This window comes from Stylophora pistillata, chromosome 2 (genome assembly GCF_964205215.1).
Source record: "Stylophora pistillata chromosome 2, jaStyPist1.2, whole genome shotgun sequence".
Taxonomy (NCBI): domain Eukaryota; kingdom Metazoa; phylum Cnidaria; class Anthozoa; order Scleractinia; family Pocilloporidae; genus Stylophora; species Stylophora pistillata.
In genome coordinates, this window is record NC_142520.1 from 23,416,116 (window position 1) to 23,439,404 (window position 23,289).

At 38.7% G+C, this 23,289-nt stretch overlaps 2 pseudogenes across 1 annotated transcript; one reads left to right on the forward strand and one right to left on the reverse strand.

Moving 5' to 3' along the window:
• Positions 1–6,305: 6,305 nt before the first annotated feature.
• On the forward strand, positions 6,306–13,031 carry LOC111342945 (tetratricopeptide repeat protein 38-like; annotated as a pseudogene). Its single transcript, XR_015996791.1, has 11 exons — positions 6,306–6,321; positions 6,520–6,689; positions 7,586–7,759; positions 8,181–8,256; positions 8,585–8,704; positions 9,537–9,596; positions 9,735–9,773; positions 10,087–10,165; positions 10,532–10,602; positions 12,006–12,100; positions 12,784–13,031. The product of XR_015996791.1 is annotated as a tetratricopeptide repeat protein 38-like (transcript).
• Positions 13,032–15,433: 2,402 nt separating this feature from the next.
• On the reverse strand, positions 15,434–22,836 carry LOC148737895 (uncharacterized; annotated as a pseudogene).
• Positions 22,837–23,289: the final 453 nt, after the last annotated feature.

Consider the following 23,289-nt stretch of genomic DNA (forward strand, 5'->3'; position numbering starts at 1 on the left):
GTCTCGAAGTATTTGTAGGATATAAGAGGGAACTCGAGTGTTTTGGTAATGTTTTTCTTAATGTGACGTGCAAGTCATGTTGGTCACGTAATGCGCTTCTTGAGCTCAAATACGCTTATATAAATCGCTCTAAAAATTCGAAGTTTAAGTAGCCCAAAAATTTTAAAGCAGTTTCTGAAAGAAAAACATTGTTTTTGAGAACGGTTATTGTCTCAGTTTATGCAGCCATGTAACAATGGCCGATTTTAGTCGCCAAAGTTTAGCTATCTCTGAATGGGTGAAATTTTACCTGAATTATTCGTAAAAAATAGTTTTTGGGAATCCTAGAAAAAACTCTTTAGAACCTTTGAAAAACATCTTTTGTTTTAGAATTGTTATGTGGTAATCGAATTGCTGGCGAAATAAGCTTTTTCGGCCCGTTATCTTGAGATGCACTATTTCACCGGGAACCGCTTGACCTCCAAAACAAACGTCATTTGTCATAATTTTGAGGCAACAGAGTATGCAAAAGGAAACCTTTCCCGAAAAATAGAGGTTCGTAGTTGACAATATAATAATAATAATAATAATAATAATAATAATAATAATGATAATAATATTAATAATAAGGATATATACATATTGAAAAAGGTGAGAAATTCTTGGCTATTAACTAAAAAAAAGTTTAAAAAAAGATAGGCTTAGTGCAGGCGTCTCACAAGGGCGAGTGAAGCGTGCAATTGTTTATTAAACTTGCCATGTTTGATTTAGAGTTAAAGTCAACGTTGGGAAAAGGGGTAGGGAAAGGTGAAAAATATTCATTGCCCCACTACCTCCCCTCTCTTTTTGACCGCCGCTCGCTCGCTCGCCCCCTTTTGTACAAATTTATTTCTTTGCCCAGCCTTCCGTTGCGGTGAAAATCAAAGGTGGCAGCTATAATTTTCACCCAGATAACACTGAGTACTCGCCAGCCAAAATTACGTCTGTTCTGCGAGCTAAATAAAAGGCAACACTGAGAGCATATTCCGTTGTTCTTACTTCACGCTTTCCGACTCCTGATTTCTGGTTCTAGATTTTGTTTCCTGCTTTGCACCGCTGACTTCATTACAGTGCGGCCGCAATAATTACGTCTAGTTTAACGAGGTGTATTAAGTAAAGGAACATAGCACACTAAAACTGCATATTTTTTTTTCTCTCGGAATGTCTTATTTGCACAGTAACTGGAGGGATCTTGACTTAAGTGAAGACTGTTGGGTCTTATCTTTAGGCACGAAATTTTGTTGACATGAGTCTACGGTATCATTATACAGTTATGTTACTCGGTCGTACAGTTTCTTTCGACCTCCTCTCCACTAAATAATGTTTCAGTCGTCATTTGATGTACGTAGCTTTTATAAGTGTGTCCTAACTCGTTTATCATTAGTTTCAAAATTCTGAGAGGAACAAACTGATGAAAGGTTGGATGGACCTGAACTAAATGCGTTATTACTCCCAGCTCAGCGTGACCTCCATTGGGGACTCGCAGCGAATATTTGTTGTTTTTGTTTTTAAAGCGGCACGCACCTGCTTGGCCAAAATTTGTGTTCAAATTCTACCCTTTGATATATATTTTTATAGCACCTTACCCTTCACAGTTTCTCTATAATTTATTTTACAATGTGCATATTATGATGTGCATTCTAATTGCCGAATGCTTCTTTCAAACTCCTTAAGAGACTTAATCAGGTGGCCAGTTGTCTTTAAAAGAGGTCAAGGGATCCTAAAAATTTTGGCGGTGTTTTTAGTTGAAGAAATGTCATAATTTGGGCATACCATGCAACCACTGATATTAAATTGCTTGATTTTCCGTGTGTAAACAATTTAGGAAAATTTGTCCTCTGATATAGTTTTTAGAATCCCCCTGCATATTTTAAACAAACATGGAATACTATCAGTATTAGGTTTGCATTTCCAGGCATGTAGCCTTTTTGGACTATTTGTTAGACCAATGCTTTATGTTATCATTTCAAAAGCACCTTGTTTGTGTTATTTTATTTATTTATTTTTGGATAAAGGCTGAGGCGACTGTTCACTGCATTATATGAATTAACCCACTCAGTTAAATGATTGACTACTAGTTCATTTTGACCTGCTCCATTGGTTTGTGAGGTTCAATTACAGTATTCATAATTTTTATTAGTTAGCATCTTGATGGAGTGTCCAAACAACAAAATCAAAATAATGATAACCGACAATCAGAACATTCAATTAAAATAGTCAGACCATTTTACAGTTGTGTACTTAGCTACCCAGCCTTTGATTTGAAGTGAGGCTGAAGGTGACCTTATTGTGATCGAGATCAGTATGTAGTTAGCATAAGTAAGACTTTATTTATTGAGGATAGCACGTGATAGTGCACAAACACTAATAAACTTGTGGTCCTCCTAATTACAATAAATATATAAATACAATAGAATCATTAATATATTGAAAAAAAAAAGAAAAAAAAAAAAAAAAAAAAGATTACAAATATAAATAGAAATTTAGCTAATTACAAATAATATTTAATTGATAAAATATATAATACAAGATAATATAAACAAGTAAGAATATATAAAACTACTATCAATAAAATTTACCGATTAAAATGAGCTAAGCATGATTTGTCATCATAATAATATTTAAATACGTTGTCTTTAAAGGCCTTAAGTGTATTAGACTTTTTTAATTCAGGCTTTAACTGATTCCATAATTTTATGGCAGAAACTAGAAAAGTTTTCCCTCCTTCTCTAGCCCTTTTAAACTTAGGTAATAAAAAGTTGTATTTACAATATCCAGTGTTGCGTGAATGTACTGAACTTAATAATCTTAAGCTATCATTAAGATAATTAGGTACACAATAATTAATCCTTTTAAATAGTATTGAACATTTAGCTATCTTAGTAGAGTTATAAAATGGTATCCACTTTAAACGATTGAATAGCATAACTGATGAACTACGTGGTTCAGCATCTAATAAAACCCTAGCAGCTCTCTTTTGTAGCCTAAGTATTCTTAAAAGAGATTCATTAGAGCAAAGTGACTGCCATGCAACATTGGCATAATCAAATAATGGCTTAATCAAACTATTATAAAATAGAAGTCTTTGGTTAAATGGTAAACAAAGTTTGATCTTATTCAAAATTCCAATTCTTTGTGAAATTTTTTTGCACAGTCTGTCAACATAAGTGTTCATTGATAAATCGTGGTCAATGTCTATACCAAGAAGTTTAGCTGAGGGTACTTGTTCCAATGATACACCATTCATAGTTTTAAGAGATAAATTATAACCATCTGGAAGTTTCTTCCCAAGGCGTTTGCCTGTGACCAGTAGTGTTTTAGTCTTTTTTTCATTGAGAGGAAGTTTATTGGTGTGCGTCCAGCATTCAATTTCCTTCAAAGAAGCAGCTAGTGAATCTTGTAGAGAATCAACCGCTGAGATATCTGCCGATAATGTCAGTGTGGTGTCATCAGCATAGAGATCCAGGTCAGCACCATTAACATGTAGAGGCAAATCATTGATATAAATGACAAAAAGTAAAGGGCCAAGGATACTACCCTGTGGAACACCATGCCTCACAAGAGCAGAGTCAGATGTCACATTATCAAGAGCAATAAATTGATGTCTATCAGTCAAGTATGAACTAAACCATTTACGTGCAACTGGAGTTAAACCATAGGCATTCAGCTTTTGCAAAAGAATTTCACGGTCAACCATATCAAAAGCTTTCCTGTAATCAACTAAAAGAAGACCGCTGACTTGATCATTGTCTAGATTAAATAACAAATTGTCTATGACTCGTATAAGAGCAGTGTCTGTTCCATGGTGTTTCCGAAAACCTGACTGTAAAGGGTACAATAGATTGTTTTCACATAAGTAATTATAGAGATTATAGCATGATAAGTAATTATAGAGATTATAGCATGATAACAAAGTTATTTGCACTTGAAAAGCAGCAAGATTTATATCATAACCAGGTCACCCTTAGCCTCACCACTGTTCAAAGAATATTATACGTTAAACTTAACCACAGTAAAGTGTGTGCTGTGATTAGTCAACTTAGTGCTGCCCATGGGTGAATGCTGCTGACATGAGCAAATGCAAAGACTAGTTTTCCCCACACACATGTTATTTTTGTGGTTACATGAGATTTGCTAATTGACTAAAAGGAGACTGCTGAAATGTGTCAATGTTATGTTATAAAACAAATGGTAAACATCATTTGGAGGTTTGGAGATTGGAGGTTTGCTTAGCACTCAAGGACCCAGAGTCTCTCTCAGCTATTGCCTCACGTGACTGTTATGCCTCTCTCATGCTTAGTAACCTCCTGTGTGCATCCATAACAAGAACCCAGAGTCTCTCTCAGCTATTGCCTCACGTGACTCTTATGCCTCTTTCATGCTTAGCAACCTCCTGTGTGCATCCATAACAAGAACCCAGAGTCTCTCTCAGCTATTGCCTCACGTGACTCTTATGCCTCTTTCATGCTTAGCAACCTCCTGTGTGCATCCATAACAAGAACCCAGAGTCTCTCTCAGCTATTGCCTCACGTGACTCTTATGCCTCTTTCATGCTTAGCAACCTCCTGTGTGCATCCATAACAAGGGTGTATGCTGGTGGTGGTGTTTACCATTTGTTAAATGGCAACCAACTATTGGCCGGGGGTCAATGAGACCTCAAAGTAAAAACAAGCCAGTTGCCTTGAGGACATGAAACTGGGAGTGGTTGAGTTGCAAATGTTTTTTGCTTTTTTAAGTCTGGTTAGTGGAGAACATGGAGGAAGTCTCTGGGACTTATAGAGGGGGGCTAAGCAAAATCAAAGTGGTACGGTGGATTGAAACTCAACACTCACTTGAAAACTGCTTCATTTTTATGCATCACTTTTTAAAATAATTTCTGGGAGGAGGTGTGTGTTTCCTTACCGCTTAAAATCATGAAATGGTTGCCAAGAATGAAAATATTGGTCACCTATAGACAAGTAGACAGCATCAAGTATTACTTGACAACTGAACTACACCACTAATAGCCTCAGTAGAGTGAGTGGTGTGGCTAGGATTTTGAAACTTGGAATTAAGAAGGTTCGAGTTGGAAATTGTAAGCATGAAGATAGCAATAAATTGTTTGTTCTCTGTTTTTGTAGGCTTGGAGAAGTGAAGGATTACCACTGACAACAAGTAGCAATGATGCAGCAAAAATGTTTGATGCTACCCTAACACAGGTTGGCTTTGGTTGAAAATTTATATGGATATCAGGGCTAAACTCTAATTCCCTCTCTATGATAGAGCCTCACCAAAAAGAAGCCCCTTCCCAAAATTAGCTCCTTCCAAAAATAAGCTCCTTAAAAGGTCCTTTGAAAAAGGCAAGCCCCAGGGCTTACTTTCAGAATACTACAGTTACTGTAATTCTCACAACCATCAATGAATAGCAGTGATGAGTTTGTAAATAGTCTATCAGGTGCTCTGTTGATGGGGGTTATTACAAGATGAATTGGTTTTATCAACTGAGTTGATCACCAAAGATAACTTAAATGATTGGGATCATACCATAACTTCCATGTAGCTTTTTCCTGAGAGATATGACAATTAACCTTGAAAATTAACCCAGTGAAAACTAGCTTGGATCCTTGTGAGAAAATTAGTATCTAGTGTTTATTTGCTTCTTTTTCTTTTTTTTTTTTCTTTTTTTGGTTTTAGTACACAGGATGGTATGATGACAGCAGTGTCAGTGGAATTGAGGGCTCTGTCTCAAAGATGTTAGCAGCAGATCCCAACTTTGGTGAGAACTTTTCTATTCAGCATTTTGAATAGCAATTATTGTGCAACTTTTTATTGGCATGGACTAATGACAATTCTGGAGAGAATAGTCTACTGTTTATTAAAGAGATAAGACTTAGTTGAAACGTGTGTTAAGGAGATTGATTGTAAAAAGGAAATGTGAATTATTATCAAAACCATTTAAAAAAAATATATTGAGTGGAGTTGTTGAATTTTAACTAATACCTAACATGCAAAGTACTCTTCCTTGGATCTCCCCCTTGCCATTTTAGGGAGTAAGTTTCTGCACTCCTTTTAGTTCCTTAATTAATTTAGTAAAATTGACTGCTTGGCTAAAGTCACTGTTTCTTTCCAAACATTTGAGCAGCTTAGATTATTTATTGCCATTATGATATTAGTGAATAGGTGATTTAAAAATGACTTCTGGTGACTTTTAGAGATCAGTAGAGCTTAGTTATAAAGGAAGATTTTTATTGTTTTGACTACAAACATGAGAGTGCTTTTATCTTTGATGATCCTAATCAGCTAACAGTATGCTTGAGGAATGTGGTATGTCACTATCATGCAGGTGAACCCAGAAATGCTGTAACATAATTATTAGAGAGAGTTTCTGTGGTTCAGTGGTAGAGAAGTATTCGAAAATCAGGTTTACTTTAGGCACAAACCAGACCTTCATTCTGAAAGAGTATTATGGTATCATTTTTCTGGAGAGCCCAATTTGATTGACATAACCTGTTTTTGTTTCAGTAATGGGTCATGTGATCTCGTGTGGGTTAGACCTGATCTCATCTGGAAAAGGAATCTACACAGATCAAGAGCTGAAGAGCAGCATGCTGTCCCTCGAAGGGTTAACTGCCAGGAGTAACATCACAAACAGAGAGACTGCATGTCAAGGCAGTCAAAGAATGGGCAGAAGGGTGAGTGTTACCAAGATGTCATGTTAATCACTGAGACAAAATTTTGACTTTTATCAAGTATTTCTCTGTTCCTTTAAGACGTGTTTATCAAAATGGGTGACATTCTTAGTGACTGTGAAATGAAATCATATACGTGAACTGCGGATGAAGAACTGAGCACCATTCAAGCAGTAATAATAAATAAAGCCTTAGAAACAATTTTTAGGCCTGTAGGGGCTTTGAACCCATGATCTCTGAGATACTGGTTACTGCAGTGCTTTTAAACGCAGATTGTTCCCTTTCCTTATCTATGGTGCAATAGTTTATCTCATAACTTTATGGTTGCTACCAAGAAAACAGGCAAGGACATCTTTCACACCGAGAATTCGCTGCTCATTTTTATGCTTGAAAAGTAAGGGTGGTCTTTATCATCGCCGCCTTTGTCACTTCTCGACGACTGAAAATATCTTTGAAGGAAAAAATCTCATTTTTTTTTTACGTACCCACCATTACACCTACCCCTGTAAATATAAAATTGTCGTGTACAAGACAATTTGTGAAATTTCTGCGGCAATGAGTGGCAAGTGGCAAATTTCTCAAATAATCCCTCCCCCCTCCCCCCTCATCATCGGCGCTACGCCATGAGAGTGTGAGCGACAAGGAATACAATTTGGTTGGACAAAGAGGCCGTACTCACCATATCTCTTAGTTTCACTCTCCTTGCTTTATCTTTTCTGCTGCAGTTTCTTGAACAACCCCTAGTAGGTAAGATGGTATGATGGGAGTTAAGGGAGGGCGATTATAATTCTTGCCAAGGCTTTCATGTGTACGTCTTTTCCCGGCTACATAGAGGTGCCCCCTGTGGACCGCAATATAAGCAGTTAATGACAATATACTTCTATTCTCATTTCTTTCAGAAATACTGCCCAAGCATGTCTAACGTGGGAAGATATATTAATGGAGAACCCAACTGACATGTTTGCTTTGAAAATGGCTCACGACTCCTACTTCTATCTTGGATACCAACGTCAGTTGAGAGATTCCATCGCAAGGGTGATGCCGAAGTGGAAGGAAGACATGCCACTCTATGGGTAGATGGCACAGCACTAACTGTTCTAAGTTCTTTCAGTATTCAATCAGTATTAAGTCAGTCTTGTGTGGTGGATCCTGCCTTTCTCTCCCGGCGAAGTAAGAGGCTAGGCAATCAGGGAACTTGATCTCATAAACAGTCCTGTTTGTGTCTAAGTAAAAAAGTTGGTAAGTTAAACCTCAATTAAATACTGTTTTTGATAACCGTAATGACTCGATTTAGAGCCCATGGCGCTTATTTACTTACTGTACTTCAAAGGGGGGGGGGGGTGCTTATTAGAAACAGGGCGCTTATCCAAACAAAAACAAAAGAAGGAATGAAAAAAAAAAAAAAAGGAAAAGAAAACAGTGAATGAGTTGAGTGTTAATCTGACAGTTGTAAATTTTTGAGGAAACACGAAATTACCTTTCTATCAACGGCAGATATCTTCACGGAATGTACGCGTTTGGCCTGATAGAAACGGGATTTTACAGAGAGGCGGAGAAGCATGCACTAAAGGTTAGCTTTAAGACTTTGTTGATAGCGATTTTGTGATAATTAACTTCTTAAACAATTTAGAAAGAGCTTGGCGTTACCTTCATTCTGAATCGTGGCTGAGTAGCAGGCTTGCAGTCCATAATTCCTTGTTGAACTTTACATAATACTTCAATGATTTGGTTGTGTTCATTGCCTGAAGAGGCAGACCTCACCATTTTGCACTCAAAACGTAGCGATTATCACATCGGAAGTGGTTACATCCTAAAACGAACAGTAGTATTCCGATGGTAGTGTTTTATTTGTTTGTTTTTAATTTTTTTTTTTCTCGCGGTAATTTTATCTTGCGAAGGGTCTTGAATTGAATCCAAGAGATTGCTGGAGCACTCATGCAGAGGCCCATGTTATAGAAATGGATGGACGTCAGGATGAAGGAATTAAATTCCTCAGCACGACCTCGAATGACTGGACTGTAAGGCCCACATACAGTGAATTTTACTTAACGCTAGCATTGCTGTCTTGCGCGTAATATATAAATTTTTCTAATTGTACTTAACGTTAGCACCGCTTTCTTACGCATAATATATAAATTTTCTGCTGTTGCTGCCGTCTAGATCTGGAGATTGAAAGTAATTGGAACGGCTGTACTACGTTACATTTAGAAGCCTTGGGCTCGCATACCAAGATAACAGTCAAGTTTTTATTTTTTTAGCTTGCGTTGGCTCGTTATATCAAGAGTAAAGTTACATGATTTTTTTCTTCAGGGGATTTACAGCAGAATGCGCCTAACCGCTGGGTTTTCACAATGTCACGCGTTTTAATAGCCAGTGTAAAGTTATCACAGTAGATACACACACGCACACGCATGCACGCATACACATCCATACAATAATTCCGCGAGACACGTCCTTCAGTTTGAACCTAATTAAGATTTTTGGCAATTGTCAGAAAACCCTGACTTCAGATAACGTTACTACAAAATACTATCAGGAGTTCGTCTCTTTTTTTCGCGTGGTATGCACTACGCCGTCAGTGTTCCAGCACGTGCTGTGAAATATATCGAGCCGTTTCAACAAACTTAGTTCTCTCTGCCCTCCGATTCAAGCTTCCCCAGCAACAACAACAAAACGACCACATTATTCCGTATGAAATTGCACAGACCCGAAACCGGGATGATTAGTGAGAAAACAGTTGAGAGAGGAAGGGTTGGGGTTTATGGCCAACGTTCAGTTCTTCGTTTGTAAAAGTTAAAGATGTTCTTATTTCTTCCTTTCTTTCTTTCATCCTTCAATCACCCTGTGTAGATGGGAGCTATGCTAGCCTGTCATAATTACTGGCACTGGGCGCTATACCACATCGAGAAGGTTGTTATCTCTTTCTTTAAAGTTGTTGTTATGGTTTTTCTGTTTGTTTGTTTGTTTGTTTCCTGCTTTGGTTTTCGCATTTGTGGTTATTTTTTTTTTAGCCATGTTTGCTATTAAACGCCAGCCTTTCTTTATTAGGGAGAACATCAAGCCGCAGTGGACATTTATGACGAGGAGGTGTAGTGTAAACATGATCGATAACCTGTGATTTATTTTTGTTATGAGTAATTCTCATCAGGTCACATCTGATAGGTACATACACGACGTACATGTCAAATTAAAGTTATTTTATGCCAGTTTGTTTTTTAATTCGCTCAATACTTGGAGATTCAAATTATTATAATATCTTCTTTCTCTCTAGAAGTGCGATATACTTCATGTGTGTTTGTACAGTATCGTACACCTAGAGGGCAAATACATATTACAGTGACCTCGTTATGGCACTATTTGAATTGATTATAACTGTGTAGCTTTTCTCTCCTGGTCAAAGGTTGGGAAGCGTTGCCTTTCTGGTGCCATGCTTGACTTAGTGGACGCTTCCTCACTGCTCTACAGACTTCAGATGGAAGGTAATGAGATAACACATACCTGCAGATGTGTTGTGAATATCATTATTTGTTTTTTTGTCGATCGATCGTTTGATCTATCGAACGATTCATAAATCAATCCTTGGTACAATCAGTTTTACTAATCATTTGGCAGTCAGTCTACTAATTATTTTAACCATTCAATCAATAATTTATTATATAAATAAATCAAGGTACTATTCAAATGATCTAAGAATCAATCGAGATAAAGCCTTAATATTAAAGCATTATTAATCATTGTAATGCAATTATTGTATACTGAAATTATTGGCATGGGTGAATTAAACGCACAAATTGATCTATTTTGTTTTACGATGTTTTTTGTCATTGTTTGTTTTTTTCCTTTAGGTGTTGATGTTAATGATCGGTGGAGAGAGCTGTTTCATTTGTGGGAGTCACACACAGATGATCACATTCTGGTACGTGTCATCGTTACGCGGCGGTGTAGCATACAATTAATTATCATCTTCATAATTAGCAAGGTGAGGACAGTCGCAGGTGCTTACTGCGATGTCAACAAACCTTGCAAAATGCCAATTACAGTCTCTTGAGAAAGCTTCGATGTTACATTTCTTAATGGTTAAAGTGCATATGACACTAAATTTTTTTCTCATGTTTCTTGTTGTTGGATATCTATAGAAAACGTTTCGAAACCTCAAAAGAGCTGGAAACATCTAAAAATAGTTTTTTTTGCTTTCAAAATACGCGCAATTTGCCTTCAAATTTGTCCCGGTCATTGCGCGGCCAAAATTGCACGTGACGTCACATTGTGTACCCAGATTCTTCGAAGTCAGTGGAACTTTCAGAAGAGTCGGACACAAAAGAATTACTAGAATCACTGGACATCTGTGCCTTTCAATGCACTATCTATCTACTACGAAGTACTGCAGAATCCTCTTAGCGACAACAGACCTTCGTGGCAAAGGTATACAATGTGACGTCACGAATAACTTCGACGGCGATAAACTAGGTCCCAGTCTCCGGGACAAATTTGAAGGCAAATTTTTCGTATTTTGAACGCAAAAAACATGCTTTGTACATTTTTTCAGCACTTTTAAAGCTTCGAAACGTTTCCTATAGATATCCAGCTACAAGAAACAAGAGAAAATGATTTCGTGTCATATGCACTTTGAAGGGAACCTCCACTCTTCTAACAAATAGCGCTCAAACTATTCGAAATGTATTTCTCAATACATCTGGATTGAAAAAAATTGTCTCACCAAGCATTCTGTCTTTTTTTTTCTCTTTGTGCTTTACATGTATACTACGTGGGAAATGTCTATGACATAGTGTCACTTAGTCCTAAAGGGATGTTAGCCATCTCCTGGAACTCCTTGTATATGTTTGAGTTCCCGGCTTCTGTAATTTGTTAGTAACCGTTGATTTCAATTTTCAAGAGTTTCAAAAGTAATCGGGGATTGCTTAGATTTTGCCTCACTCTGTTAGGTGATTGGTCTAGAAAACCCATAACACCTTTTAAAAACCAATCAGATGCAAACCTTGAACCAATGGCAAACTGGGTACCCCCGCGTTTTCCCGCGCTTCGGGCAGTTCTAATTTTGAGTCCTCATTGGTTTTTAGTGATAGTTTAATTTCTTTCGTTATAATTGGATGGTGTGATTACTTTGATTTTTGTTCACAATACCCAATCGAGAATCGCCCTCTTTTCCTGGGTGGTCTTGCACGATGAAAAATACAAGCCATTGCTTTCACCCAGACCTCTCCTCACCTAAAGCCCAGGTCACTCACACATCATTCATTAGCTATTGTTTAATTAATTTTTTTTACATATTTTATTTAATTATTCATTTTTTCAACTCAGGTTTTCAATGATGTTCATATGTTGATGTGTACACTGGGAGCTAAGAAGGAAGATGCAACACTAAATCTATTGATGTCACTTAGAGATTATGTTAGGTAATATGGAAAAAAGTCTAGGAGAACGCTCTGATCAACAACTTGTCATTCAGTGAAAGAGTGTTTAGTTATCTCTCAAGCGTTGATGGATTTGTGGCATTCTGATTAACTTTCTACACTTCCTTCGATGTAAAATACCCGTAGATCTAAGTTATAGTTATTTATAACTGACTATATCACCAAGTACTTTCCCAGGAACTGAACAGGAGACTATGACAAGCGAGCAACAATTTTATTATCACTTTCTGCAAACGAGATTTGGTTGTTCCAGCTCGTGATCGTAAAATTATTTGCAGTGACAGGTTCTCAGTGAGAGGGTTCTTAAAAAAAGAAATCAACTGAGAACGGCGATGTATTCAAACCGCAGAAAGATTCTTGAACTATTGTAAAAGAAGCACGTTTCGTTCATCTTAGTTTAACGTTTGTTCACGTATTTAAGTGGGTGATTTCCGTTTCTAGTAATATAATTATCTTGAAGCTCTTTGTTTTTATACGAGACCTTTTCAAGGCAGTGAGGGAACTTGAAAACGGAGGAATCAGGCGCTAAGTTATTTGTCATCTCAATTATTTTTTTTATTAATGGATCATGTTCTACTGAGACATTAGCTCAATCATTATAATGACTTAGCCTTATAATGTCTTTTTTTTGTTTTTTGTTTTCTATTTTTTCTTTTGTTTTTCAGGGATGGCTCAGGAACAAATTGCGAAGTATCTAGAGAGGTTGGTTTGACCCTTTGTGAAGCATTTGAACAGGCTGACAAGGTAAATTCACCTCTTTTACGGTCTCCCAACTTGACTTCACTAAACACTTATTTGGATTTATCAACAAAGTTGAAATGGTAAATTGGCCACCGTAACGATTACAAAAGCTGACGTTTCGAGCGTTAGCCCTTCGTCGGAGCGAATAGAGGAATTGTGGGTTTTGTGTGCTTTTAAAGCAGAAAATGGAGCTCCGTTATTGGTGGGAACATGGCAACGAGAAAAATTAGAATAAATTAGTGGAATGAAAAGCGTTCGTTGATACCTGTGGGATTTAGATTGCCGGTTTGAAAGATGAGCTTTTGTTCAAGATCTTTACGGCTTTCCGTGCTACCTAAGTGTAAGGAAAGACCGCAGATTGCCATATGTTGCCTAGAATGATTAGGTAAATTAAAATGTCTAGCGACTGGTTTCGATGTGTCATTGTCATTCCTTTCCACGTCTCGAAGGTGTTCTCGGAATCGGTCACCTAGTCTTCTGCCTGTTTCGCCGATGTATATCTTTTTGCTATAAGTGAGAGTTATGCAATAGATTACATTGGTGGAGGTGCACGTGAAGTGATCGGTGATCTTAATGGATCGCTTAGGTCCCGATATTTTATCAGTGTTGTGAATAAAAGGACACGTTTGCGAAACAGGCTCATCTTTCAAACCGGCAGGGGATCAACGGACGCTTTTCATTCCACTAATTTATTCGTGTTTTTCTCGTTGCCATGTTCCCACCAATAACGTAGCTCCAGTTTCTGCCTTTAAAAGCACACACAACCCACAATTCCTCTATTCGCTCCGACGAAGGGCTAACGCACGAAACGGCAGCTTTTGTAATCGTTACGGTGGCCAATTTACCATTTCAACTTTGTTAATATATCCAAATTATTTCGTTACTCCCACCGACGCAGCCCCAAACAGTTTCTTTCAAAACTATCAGTCTTTATTCACTAAACACATGACGGACTTATGACTGGAACAATGAAATGCTTGTGGTTTAATTTTGTGTCTTCTTTTTTGAAAGGGAAACTTCGACAGAGCTGTAGACATTTTAAAACCCCTCCGTTATGACGTTGTCAACATTGGTGGCAGTAACGCACAGGTTCGTGTATTTCATTGCAATTCATTGTCATTAATTGGTGCAACTTGTGGCGACCTCTCTTTGGTATTTCCTTTGACACAGCGGGACATCTTCAACTTATTCCTGATTCACGCTGCTCTGCATTCTTCACGAAAAGAGCATCATCACTTGGCTAGGTAAAGTGCAGTTTCATTCGTTTGAACCTATATTCTTTTCATATCTGCATTAGATATCTGTTGATCCTAGCAAAAGTTTAAGTTTAAGTTTGAGTTTAATTTATTCGTCACAGGAATGGCAGGAGAGGGGAACAGAACTTTCGTTCTAATTGACACCTAACCCCCATTTTACCCACCCATCCCACCCCGGGGAGGACATCCATCACACAGTAATCTCGTGTGTGGGAAATTAACGTCTCCTACCCCAACCCTACAGGAGACGGGACCTCCATTTATCGTCCCTATCCGAGAAGACTAGAAAGTCTAACCATTTGCAGATATTATTACAAAGGCAGCACGTTCTTCTCAGTTAATTAAAGACCCTAAGTGTTGGTCCGGCCAGATTTGAACTCACGACTTCCCGCACAACAATCCGGCGCTCTACCAATTGAGCTAACTGGGAGGCGGTTTGAACTAACCATTGGCTTGACCCCATTGGGGCCAGGTAAAGTGAGGTCGACACATAGGCGTGATATGCAAAAGATATCACGTTTAAATAAAATTCAGATCTAATGCATAAAATATAACCTATAACCGAATTGAAATGACTACTGCTAAGCAATACCTGGGCTGAGTCTTCAAAGGAAAGTTAGGTGGTTTTTTTTAACATAAACGTCAAGCTTTCCGTCATTGATGAGATCCTTGGGCTAAAAACAGCCCTTTGCAAAAGATCCACAGCGAATAATAAGAGTGGCCATGCAGATGAACACCACCCAGCTCCCAGTTTAAAATCGTTGGCTCAAGCTGAGAATCGGATTTTTACATATCTATAATCAAGTAAGAAAGACGGAGGGATAAATTGCACGGGGGAAGAGTGGGGAACCATTTGTCACGGTTCCTGACCTCGCAAATGCATTTTCTAAAGTGTACCTTTTCATCTAAAACAATTCAAAGAAAAATTTTTTTCGCGTACGCTAGCGTTTTCATTTTGCTCTAATACAGCTCTCATTACTGGGTCCACCTTTTTAACTTGTGTACTCACAAACAGCGTTTTATTGTTATTGTTCCCTTGTGTTGATGCATCCATGGTCACGAACCATCCGAAAATTCCAAAAATACGACTTTTCTAAATAAAAGCCAGCAAAATTAACCTGTAACGAAAAGTGTGTCTTTTTTCAGGAGCTTATTGACAGAGAGAAAGGCAATGGAAGAAAACGCTCCAATGACAGACCGACTCATGGGGCAGGCCCTTGCTTTACATGTGTAGTAAGGTCAGGAGAAGACCCTTTGAAATTCATAGTCGGATGTACAACACCAACACGGTCCGCGTCAAAATAATGGCTCCATGATGTACTTTTAAGAAATTTAATTAACCATAGCAATTCACCAGCTGGCCTGTAATCCAATTGAATAAAACAGTAAGGAAAAGGTTTTTTATTATCATTACTGATGCATGGTGAACTTTCTAGAATGTAAGCGAGTTAAAAATCAAATGAATGCAGACAATGTATCCCACAAAAGCGAGAGAAAAGGAAGCTGGGCAGTGGATATTCAAGGTGGCTTTTTTAAATCACCGTTTACTTGTCGAACTGGAATTTGGAATGTTTTTATGTTTGTTTGTTTGTTTTTTGTTTTTTGTTTTTGTTTTTAACAAAATAAGTTGTCAGGTTATTCTTATGTAATTACACAAAGATAGTCCCAAAAGCGGAGGTTTGCTGCCTAATGGACACAAACTCGGCTACTTTCGCCTCCATACTAGCGCGATATCCTTCTCTATGGTAGGCGGCGAACATTGCTGGTGTAAAGAACTGATGATTGGTAGAGTGCTGTGGGAAAACCCCACACAACGCGTCAGACAAGCTGCGACATGTATTCCCATGGCAACATTCACAGCAACAGAACGTCAAGCGATTAGCCTCCTCCGATGACAGCTCGGGACCAGCCCCCTAAAGACCAGCCTCCAGGTCTTCATCCATGTCACCTAATGCTTCTTCCCAGGTGACATAAGGTGTAGTTTTCACTGCTTTGTCAGGGTGCCTGGGGACTATGTACAGAATTTCTCCTTCTCCAACTTTAGTCTTACCGTCACTGTTAACGTTCTTGTCATAATAATGTACTTTGAATCTGGGAAAAAAAAAAAAAGGAAAAACAAAAAAAAAAGAAAACTAAGACACTACATCAGCTGTCGGTGCGGTGCATTTCCAGACCTATAATTTGCCTAACCGTCCTCTAGCCGTCCTTATTCCAGGCAGCGAGTGCCCTGTCTTTTTGATAAAAAGGATTAGGCTAGATTGGGCAAGAAAGAGAACAGATAAATTTTACCGTTGCAATATTATTAAATCATACAAAAAGTTTTGTTTGTTTTATTTATTATTTTTTTTTACGTTCACACCCTGATAGCTCCTCAGTCATATGCAATTCAGTGGTATACGCTTAGTATATATTCACTATACAGAACATTAGGGAGATGACATTGACAACAGATTTCTGCACTTGAGGAAGTCTTTCTCATCTGTAAAACACATTCTATCTTTATCATAAGTTCCATAACGATTTCATCATTTATTTGGTTTCTTGGAAAATGGATCTGTTGCTAATCGCCCCATAGATACTCGTTAAAAACTTGTGAAGGTTAATTAAAATACATCTGGCCAATTCTATTCGCTCCGAGGATTGTTTTCTCATCGCCAGCCTCGCCGCCAAATTAAATTATCCATAACATTTCAAGTTGAGTGTCATGCGCTTGTGGCGGTTGCAAGGATTCAGCAAATACAAACATGAATTGTGAAACCATTGCACTGTATGTTATAGGAAGAATTTGGTATAACGTATGGTGGGCAAACTGAATAAGTTTTCGCAGGAGCGAAAAAAAACAGCAGCGATAGCTTATCTTGCTTTATATAGCGCACTTGTAATTGCTCGGCTGTGACCCGGGGCTCCTCTCCGCGAAGTTACCCCGAATATCCTCGCTTATATCTCGTCCATCCACAGCTGAAAATGAACATCCTAGCTTTTCCCTGGCCAAATTCAGAGCAATCAACAAGGATTTTCCATAGTCTTTGTCTACAATAGAGCGTCCTCCATGCACTACCATGATCTTTCCCAGTCTCAGTTTCAATAGGGGAAGAATACCAAGATTTTCAACGTGGCCGCCGTCAGTCAAGGATAAAACAGGTGGGGGTTTGGGTCCTATGTTGGTGGTATTCATCATTAAACGATAGTAGTGTATGGAAGAGACGTTGATCGTGAACCATCTGTCAAATGGATTAAAATATAAATAACTAAAGTGGTGAAGAAAGTAAGTAATTACTATCTAGGATATCATGAAGTGAACCTTTTTTACAGAATCACTGGAAAGATATAAGAGATTCCGATATTTCGACTGGAGTCGAGAATTTCGAACGTAGAGAATATGTCTTTGAGTAATGCTTCGCCCTCGAACGTCCGTAGCAGATATTGGGTTATCATCAGTTCAAAGTGTCTAGTTCCCAAACCTCTTGTCCGTGAAGTGTTTTCAAACTTTTAAGATGTATAGAACACTTTCTTAATTGCAGCCGGATTAATATTCTTTTGCAGTAAATGGTTTGAACCCGGGGGTAACATGTGAGGGTGTAGTCTGATCGTCCGGGTGAGTGTAGTCCTGAGAAGGACTGTTGTCGGTGGTAGTGACTGACGTTTCGTCAACCTGTCCGGAAGTCATCATCAGAGTCAAGTGAATGATTGTTGTCAGGAGAATGTTCTTATTCCAGTTCGTGTGAAATGATCGGTTGGTTTTGCCGTGATGTTATTGGCTGTAAGACTCAAGTGACGTAAGTCCACTACCACTGCCGAAACAAACGACACCGCAACCCCTACGACTACAGCAACCATACCATACATAAAAGGCATGTCTGAAAACATCTCGCGCATCTTACTACCCTTCAATATCCGCGTCGCCCACAAACCCATCACCACACTACGTCAGTTACTAACCAACGTTAAAGACAAAGACGAACCGAGGAACAGACAGGGAACGATTTATAAGATCAATTGTTCCGACTGCCAAGCCTCCTACATCGGTGAGACCGGCAGAAACCTCACAACAAGACTGACTGAACACAGACGGGCGACGAGGAAAGGTGATGTCAGCAATCACATTGCTCAACACCATCGACTTACCAACCGCAACATTGACTGGGACTCTGCGCAATGCCTAACCTACAGCACTGACTATTTTCAACGACTGACTCTGGAAAGCTGGTTTACTAACTTAGAACAGACTCCCCTAAACAGAGGTCAACAACTACCCGCTCCATACAAACGACTCATTCACGACATAAACATCACAAACGACCAAAAAAGAACGACCTAGCTTTACCGACAGATCGAAACAGACCAATCACGACCGACTTACGTCACTTGAGTCTTACAGCCAATAACATCACGGCAAAACCAACCGATCATTTCACACGAACTGGAATAAGAACATTCTACTGACAACAATCATTCACTTGACTCTGATGATGACTTCCGCACAGGTTGTCGAAACGTCAGTCACTACCACCGACAACAGTCCTTCTCAGGACTACACTCACCCGGACGATCAGACTACACCTTCACATAATATTCTTTTGTTTACATTTCAATTAGCCCTTCATGCCTCGCTTGAGATAATGTATTCTTTTGAATTTTGTACTGGAGAACGAGGCCAGAAGTGGTGATTTAAATTTAGACAAAAGGATATTAATCCGGCAGCCATTTATAAAAGGGGTCTATAATAAACTATTATTGAATTCAGCAAGCCTTTTCCTGGCAAGTCGTTCAAGTCTTCCGACATTTTTTCCTCCAGTTGGTACCAGCGCCAGTAAGGAAAATATCAGACAAATACCAAAATGAATCAACATTCCAGCAACCAAGACGGTTTCTTGGTCAATCTTCGCGAACAGGGTAAGAATGAGAGCCAAAGGAACCAAACGTATCAACTCTATTAGAACAGGAAGATTCTAGAATGAAATATGTGATAGTAAAGGTTAAAATAACTGAGATAGTACGAGTGAGCGACCTAATTGGTCTATAATCTGTCGTCTAATGCACCGGTGAACGCGTAGAAATTTGAAAAAATTAATAAAAAATTATAGGGAAAAAAAATCGAAATTTAGTAACCCACGCGGGATGTTGGAGGAACATTTGAAAAAAATTTTAACCACTTGCCTCTAGCTCGTGATTCACAAATTTTCCTCGTGTACTCCCAAAATCTCCTGTTGGTTATTACGCCGGTAAGCCTATGCAAAGTGAGGTCTACTGGTTGAACAATGTATGTGAAGCGAACGAAGAAACAAATCGCAGGTTGAATTTGGAATTAACAATGTTATTTTCTGTTTTTTTTTTTCCTAGAGTGCTGTCGCTAATGTTATAACGAATTTTCCTAACCTTTTAACTCCCATGAGTGACCAAAAAAGAATTTCTCCTTACCGTATCAATAGATTATCAAGCAGACGAGTAAAGGGAATAAAGGAAAATATCAATTAGGGAATTATTAGTTGATCCAATACCGATTTCTCCAAACTAACATCATAAGAACTGTAAGCAGACAGTAAGGAGAATTACTAATGAAATCTTGGTAATGCAAGGGTTAAGGCGAGGGGCAGCAACAACGAAAGGGGTTATCAGCTATTTTGGCTTCTATTAGTTAACAAATAGATTCCATGTTGTACGTCTGTTCCGTCATAACATCACAGATGATTTTAAAGTATGGGAAGAGAAAAACAGAGGCAAACAAAGTGCAGCAACCAATCAAAATGCGCGCATAATTGAGCTTATCATATAATTTTCACTACATCAATCATGCAAGAAATCTGTCACTTCTAATGAGATGTTCGCACGATGGATGTGTGGGATTCTCCACTACAATCCGATTCTGTTCCCTTAACCAGTTATGCATCATGATCACCTTTACGCAGAAGTGTTGTTTGTTTTCATGCCTCTGATCAGCCACAATAGACGCCCCGGCGGAGAGTCCCAAGATGACCTTTAAGTCCCGGGAGGGTGCCTCGTCACTTTGCTGCACTCCCATATCATAGCTGACTGCGGCATTCGACGTTGCCGCGGCATCGGAAAGGTATATGTCTTCGGGCAATAGCTTACCGTGAAGCTCTTGCTCGTCAGGAGATCGATCAATTCGTTCGATACCATGTGGGGACATGATAAGGACTTCGTAATGGAGTTCTCTGGGGGAAGGGGTGCGTCGCCATCTGTTGACAGTGGTGCAAGCGATGTAGATAGGTGTCAGGTCATCCACATCATCTAACGTCAAGGCTTGTCTGGAAGTTAGGTGTTGGACTCTAGAAATACTGAAACCTGGAAAAAAAAAGGATGAGGTTACGCCAAGAGATTCCGCTGCAGCCGTATCTACCAACGGTCTGTGGATAGTAGAACCCCTTTTGGATTATCCATCTTAGTAAAAACTGATAGAGATAAAAATAATTTTAAGTAATGGAAAGAAAAACATGGAGGTTATTCAGGCAACTGCGTTGCACTAAGTTTGCAAAATCACCCATCTACTCTACAAGCAGCCTTTTTTTTCCAAGCCTTTTTTTCCAAGGGTGACTTCGCCCTTGCCAACCCCCCTTTCTACTGAGCAGCGTCACTTCGTGCATTTAACCGTGGCCTGTGTAAGGTTATATAACATTGAACCTTCCGTAAGCATAGGTGGTCGCAAAGGGGGTTAGATGGTAGTCATTCATGAATTTTGTCCAGCAGATGTTTCTACTTTTGATTGTAATTTTTCTTTTTTCATTTTTTGGCCATTCAATAGTTACTTGACTGTCTCAGATTAATTTCTCAGCGCAATTGAGGACCATTCTTTAAGGCACTTCTTGTGATGTGGTGTCCTTGCCTGAGGTTAGATAACGATTGATAAAGATCACGATACTTCTACTATTCTTTCTCTCACCACCCACTCCTCCCAGCTAACTGCAAATAATCAAGAACATATGTAATATCACGATGATATAGCTAAAATGAAATGAATGAATGAAATAACTAGCACTGCACGAAAAAAATGGATTTACATAGGTGTCAAAAACTAGGCAAAACTGTAGTAAATGCACGTTTGCTACGATTTGCACACATTTATATTTGAGCAAATATCATTTACGCGCAAGATTTGCCCACCTTAGCAATGCTCGTAAATGCCACATTTGTATTTGATTTAGAATGCTTTGCAAAAGTGAAGTGCAACCATGAAATTGACAAATATTTGCTGTTTATGCAAAGTTCAGGTCAAATTTGTTGGTATGAGCACTTTTGTCCTCGTGGCAAAGATGTGCAAAGACTTGGTATTGAACTCGTTTGCTCCACATGGCAAAACAGGTGAAAGCTATGCAATTGCCAGTAGTTTGCTTTGGCAGGTAAAAGGCCGTCAAAGTCCTTAACTTGCACAGATTTGTTAGGGCAGTAAATGTGTCCAAAGAATTGCTATTACTAACATTTGCTCTTGGCTGCAAAATCGATCGAAGGCTCGAAAATGAGCAAATTTACTATGTAGGACAAATTACTGTAATTACTCACATTTACTTTGATTTTGCTGGGTGTTGGAAAGCTGATCAATGCTTCACTATTACACATTTGCTCAAGTTTAAAAAATAATTCATTTTACGTTTATTGCTCATGTTTTCCACAGCGCGGTCAAGAATGTCAAATCTCAGCTTTGCCTAGGCTATAGCTTTGTTTGGTTTCGCTATGCTCCACGTAACAAAGGAAAAAACAGATCACTCGCTTGTTTCCGCTGCATAGTAACAGAATTGATCAAAAGTCCTATTGCAGTCTTAATGAGAAAGATACATAAATTTTTACCTGACACATAAGTGGGGAAGACTTCGTTCAATGGTTTCGATCAGAGGATTGACCCACAATAGAATTACTGACAGAGCTAACAGATAATTAAAGGTTTTTACTGTAGGAGATTCCAAAGATACTTCAACGAAATACTCTGCTGTGAATAGTGAACGAGTATAGATAAATGACTACCATCAGAGTAGCATTTCTGCGCACGAGAGGAAATGAAATCCAAAGAAAGTGAATCGGTATCACAAAAACTATTTTTAACCAATCTGGAAGGAAAAGAAGAGAATCATGGAAAAACCATGGAAGAAACAAGATACCAAAGAGTGACGCACATAAAAGTACAAGCCAATTTGGAAGCTGTTTTCCCTTTTGGACGTAGCCTTTCAAGACAAAGCATATGAAAACAAATCCAACAGGCACGACGAATAGAACAAAACGGCTGTTAATGATGTAAGACGTTTGACGGCTCTCTTCGCAGTCTTCGAAGGTTATGTTTGGGCTTTCTCTTGCATCTTCATGACACGAACTTGTGCCTCCCCTGAGAACATCACCAAACACATAATCGATGAAGAGGGCTAACGGATAGGCGTATGAACCCCAGAGGAGGAATGGAGCTATAACGGAAACGAATAATATCATGGCACAGATGACCACAAACTCCACAAATCCACGACAAGGCCTTTGGAAGTTGCACACCAAGCCGGCATTTTCTTTCAAATGGTTAAAAAAGTCCTGACGCCATCTCTTGTTGTCTCTCTTTCCATATCTGTATTTCCAGTCCACGTGCGCGGAACCTCATCAACCGCTCCTTGGTACACAGCTTAGATAATCTATTTGTATTTCGTTCTGTAGCAATCTGCGTAACACTCCTGAACAGAATGGCGCTGACCGAGTACCGCCACCAGAAAATGAAACTCCAGATTTTGCCATATGAAGGAACTGAGATGGGTGGCACTGTTTTATCTGAAAGAAGAATATTTAAAAAAATGAAAGGGAGTGTAAACTTTTATTCTGAAATGTAAGTGAAAGCTCTATTAGCTGTGTGTATGTTGTGTCTTTACACGCCTCATAAGCAAAAAAATTGATGCAAAGCAAAGAGAAGTGAAGAGAAAAAACGAGGCAGTAAAGACGATTGTTACTGAAACAGGCGAACAAACACCCGTCAATTACTTTTAACATGCCCAGTGGTAATGGTTCAAGCTGGTTCCATGATCACACCGAAACTTCGGCCTACGAAAAGGCTTGGTACAAAACAAGGTAATTTGGTAAAATCAACTAAGTTAAAATTGTAAATTAGCCACCATAAAGAGTTAAAAAGCTGACGTTTCGAGCCTTAGCCCTTCGTTAGAGCGAATGACGAGGGGCTAACGCTCGAAACGTCAG